The 5207-nt window shown below is 35.0% G+C and overlaps 1 non-coding gene across 1 annotated transcript; it reads left to right on the forward strand.

The window, feature by feature from the left end:
* The first annotated feature begins 4012 nt into the window (after positions 1-4012).
* Positions 4013-4084, forward strand: trnap-ugg (transfer RNA proline (anticodon UGG)). The gene has a single exon. It is a non-coding gene; the product is annotated as a tRNA-Pro (tRNA).
* The last annotated feature ends 1123 nt before the right edge of the window (positions 4085-5207 follow it).

Raw genomic sequence — 5207 nt, forward strand, 5'->3', positions numbered from 1 at the left:
TAAGGTCTAAATCTAGAAGAAACTTCCTTAATACTTTTGTGCCTGTGCTGACTTATATGTAAGTGTTTTAGTACACAGTGCTAGGCTACTTACAAAGACTGCAGTTACAGAAGATGGTATGAAACAACTTTTTTTCCAGAAGACAGAAGTCACCCACAAGCCATGCAATTTAATTGCATTTTTATAGATTACAATTTGATACATTACAAAACATGATTGAGTACACCTGGTAGTATTAAGATCACTTATTATTATGCCAGATTTCTCAGTTGAGTTGTAAAGTAATTAATGGTTTCATGCCCTAGCTTATTTTATCATATATAAAAAGCAAAATTAAAACACCATAAATTGGTGAAATCAAACTGCCAGTACAAAACCAATACAGATAAATTCTTAGTATGTCATTGTACATCCACAGCAAACATTGAAAAAAATGGACTGCAGATAATTTGTTACTCATCACATAATATTTAAATAATAATTTAACAAAGAAACAAATAAATATATAATAAAGTGAAATAAAACAGATACACATCATCTACAAAACTAACACAGAGCAGTTTTCCCTGTGCCATTCCATACCTACAGCAAGAAAAAAACATCATCACTATAAAATACATTAAAAAGAAAAGCAGTGCAGATCATGTCTCAGATTGCAAAAGTAGGAAAATCATTTGCTCATCATATTAATTTAAATGCCAATTGTAACTCTGTAATTTGTTCATATTCTTAAACATTTATTCAAGTGACAAAAGATTATTTTATTGACCCATGTGATAAAATCTAAAATTTGATGTCTGCAACACACATAAGACAAATGCATGTTTAGCACTGTGTTACATTACTATTCCAATTACAGTGCTACCTTGTAACTCGACATCCCCTAAACTCAAAATCTTTGAAACTTGACGCCCTCCGTCGAGAAATTTGTACTTTTAAGCTCGACGTTTTTTTCTTGAACTCGACATGTGTGCGACTGCTGCTGTATTCAGCACTGAAAAATTGTGAGAATCAGCTTTTCCAGGAGTCTAATACGCTTATCGTTTTTTTGGTACAATCAGACATGTTCATCTTTGTGCACCACCACACTCCATAGAAAATAATGGCACAGCCGGCGCAAAAGCGATTTTGCCACTTCTTATGTGAATGCGCCTTTACTGAACAGAATACGCTATTCCAAGCATCTCCATCATTAAGATGCATAAGAAAACAATAAAGAAGAAGGTAAGGTGCAGGTCTTATTGTATTTTATATTCATTTTTAACAGTTTTCAATTGTATATGTGTTTTATATTATATTTGTGTTATTTTCAGTGTATAAGTGTCAAAAACAACCCCATTATTTTACATTAGCCTAAAATATATGCAGTTCTACGGGACCATGGAACACATTAACAGATTTCCCATACATTCTTATGGAAAGAAACACCTTGAAACTCAATTTCACTTACTATGTTTTGCTTAGTACAAGACTTCAGTCTGTGGTCAGTGTAGACTGATCAACCTCTACATGATGCAGCATGTATTTACAATAGGAGACAGATCTGAAAAAGATTATATTTAGAATGTATGTACAGATGATAATTAAAAGCCATGGCAATCTGTTGTTGAGAAATGTTATTTAATAATGATTAATAATGATTTACCACAGAGTGGTAATCCACGACCCATCTTTGCTTGTGTTGATTTGTGTTCTTTTACCCAGGAAAGAAGGCCAAATACAGATTAGTCAAGAGAAGCGATTTATTAAGAATTCAAACATAAATTGGTAAAAGTAATTTCTGAGCTCAGGACACCTCTTCCAAACACACAGGCAGCTGCATGCAGAAGTGTGTCTCTCTGTAGGGCACAATTCCTATTTATAAAACTGACTCCTCCTTCTCTTGCCTTTGTCGACCAAGCTTTCTCACAATTTAGCTGAGTAAGAGTATTATTCTTGCACACTCAGCAAAAGTGCAAGACTTGTGGTGGTTTCCTGTTCGGTCAGCTCTCATACTGTCTGTGTAGCTAGAAGAGGATACATCTGTCCACATTGTTCCATTGTGATCCTTATTTTGCAGCCCACTTCTCAAGAGATAAGATCACTTTAAGTTTGTCCTTCCTTGGTATAGAACGTACAGAACAATAGGCTATTGTATTTCAGTTTCCTCTTTGAAAAACACATACATACACATTTTAAATGGAAACTCAGCATATACAGGGCCTCTTACAAAACAGATAAAACATTTGTAGTCTGATACAATTAGTATAGAACATTAATACTCAACAATACCCAACACTTGCAAAAACTTTGCTGACTTTGGTGGTGGATACACCTCATAATGATATCCTTACCTGTTACCAGTTACTCTGCTTATTGTGGAGTCTTTTAATACAATGTCACTTAAATATCTTTAAAATTTTTCACAGTGATTTTGCTTTTGTCCCATCTTTATTATAGTGTTGCAGGCACTAAATTCAACATTTGTTAATATGTTTACAATTTAATCAACCAATGAGAGTCATTTCTTTGCACCTTTGTCATTTAAATAAAGGTTCATTACCAAATCACAGATTCTTGTTTTGTTACATTTAACAAAATGTCCCAACTTTTATAGAAATGGAGCTTGTATTATAATGTATTTACAATTTTAATTCATCCTATCTTAATTTTAATATTAATTTTAAATTTTTTAACTTAGGACAGCATGGAAAATGCAAATACATTTACTTTGACTTTTATTTTGTTACAGACAGGATGAACCTGAGATATTTCATGTTTTATCTGCTCAACTTCATATTATTTATTAATAAATATCCATGTCACAGAGAGCAGGTGCTATTTGTACTGTATTGTGTGTTCGTGTGTGTGTGTGTGTGTGTGTGTGTGGTTAACTGATAACAAGTAAAAAGAAAAAAACAAACTTTGATCTTCTGAACTTTGGGGAAACTTCAAATAATGAGTTTTTGTACAGCATCTCAATAGCTTTGTATCACTGGGCTACTACTTGAAGAGCACAGTGATAGAGAGCAGAATCTGTCAGCTTTAGATTGTTAATAATAAGTTCAGTAGATGTATCGCCTGTGTTTGACTTTAAGCGAGAGTCTGTTGGTTTTTTCTCCACACCACTACGTGACTTGGCACCTTTATACAGTAAAAACTGTGGTGCACTGTTGGGATTTTGTTTGTACCAGTAAAGATCAATGTCACTGCTGCTGGACTGATATGAACATTTTAGAGTAACAGTCTCTGTTTCTTTTGCAACAATGTTGGCATCTACTGGCCCAATTTCATCTGCAAAACCACCTGTTGTAAAGAGAGAAAAATAAAAAGAAAGAATGTGAAATTAATTTCAATAATTTACATTGCAAACACAATGTAATAAATCAACAACTTTTTTATTAATAAATCTATATTTAATTTCACCTGATGCTACAGTGAGAATCAGTGTTATGTATCTCCCAATATGAAATAAGTTGCCTGGTCGAGACATTTCGGAACACAGCTCTGTGAGCACTCTAACAGTCTACTAGTGCTGAATGAAACTTATCACATATGTCTCTAGGAAGCCACACACAGGAAGTGCAGAAGCTACAGCACAACTACACACATCCACAATTTCAGTATCAGTTGTTTACTAAGACACTGCTGGAGACTTTTGGAGTTAGTTGGCTGTGTGTCAAATATCTCAAAACTCTTTCTTTATGTTTGGCTTTTAAATTAGTTTGATAACAGTGGAAATTTAAATACGTTCTTAACATTTTTAATGGTGTCACAAAGAAGCTTTACAGAGACCCCAAATTAGCAAACCCAATTACATAATGATTAGTGATAATTAACAACTATGAACAGTGATTAGGAACAACCAAAATGAGCTCAAGTAACTAAGAATCATAATGACTAGTATTTACCAGCATTTATAAAAGTGTTCTAAAAATTAGCTCTTGTAAGCTTTCAGCAACAAAATACTGACAACATAGATTTGAAGGTCAGTCACACAGATCAAAGTAACACAAAGACTATTGTTCCTGCTGGCTCGTTGGTCTAGGGGTATGATTCTCGCTTTGGGTGCGAGAGGTCCCGGGTTCAAATCCCGGACGAGCCCTCATTTAGTCGAATGCTTCATTGAGCTATACAAAAAACGTATCAAGTGTCCCATTAAAATCTAATGATCAAACAAAAATGACACATGCTGATACACTGGTAGAAGTTGGTGAGCTTATGTGGATGTAAATACCCTTCATAACAATTCTTCCAGTCAGCTTACATTTTTTTTTTCTTCTACAGATTTTAGAATCTTTGGGCAAATTCAAAGCATTAAAAATTTTTACAAAATCCAAACAGCAAGGAGTATGAAGTCAACACCACAAGATAAAATATCATGGTAATGTAAATGTTGCAAAATCTCTTGTATAACTAACCGATTAAAGACAGCGTCACAATGTTTGTATTGTACAGTTTGGGTGGATAAACATGATACATAACATAAACAGTGTGAAGCATAAAGTCAGTGGGACTGCACACAGCTCCTGTCAAATGCTTCCAAGTCTTTTAATCTGACAAAGCGAGCCTTTAATGACACCTCATGCTTAAACTGTTAGAAATGCTTTAATGAAGCTCTGCACTGAATTTTGTTTTGTCATGAATAAACTTCCCAGTGCAACCAGTCAACATGGTTTTGACGCTAAGCCACGGAGGTCAAAGAAATTCCTTGGCATTTGTCCAGGCTGGCTCTAGGGGTATGATTCTCGCTTAGGGTGCGAGAGGTCCCGGGTTCAAATCCCGGACGAGCCCTTATTTACCCACGTCCTATTTCATAGACCAGGACCAAACACTCTAATCAACTCAGGATAATGTTCCACAAAATGTTGTTTTGGCTGCAATTAAAAATGTCTCTGTGCTCTTACAATTTACTTTCCAGGGAAGGTACTGACTCCTTAGTGTGTCTTGGTGCTACAGACAATTCCACAATATCTTTAAAAACCATTAGAATTTTCCAGGCATTGTCTCCTTCTGGGACACTGTGACCAATGAGAAATGGTAGTAGCTTAAGTAGGGTCCAATTTTCATGGCCATTTCCACCAATTGTCCCTTTGCTAGAAAAGTTTTTGGCACTTTGCTGAGGCTGGTCAGTTTTGTCAGTGAATGAATATGCAAATGACTTTATTGCTTGGTTAAGGAAATCTAAATTGAAATACTTATTGCAGGCTCTAGCCTCACCTCCTACA

This window comes from Trichomycterus rosablanca, chromosome 4, assembly GCF_030014385.1.
Source record: "Trichomycterus rosablanca isolate fTriRos1 chromosome 4, fTriRos1.hap1, whole genome shotgun sequence".
In the NCBI taxonomy this organism is placed as follows: Eukaryota; Metazoa; Chordata; class Actinopteri; order Siluriformes; family Trichomycteridae; genus Trichomycterus; species Trichomycterus rosablanca.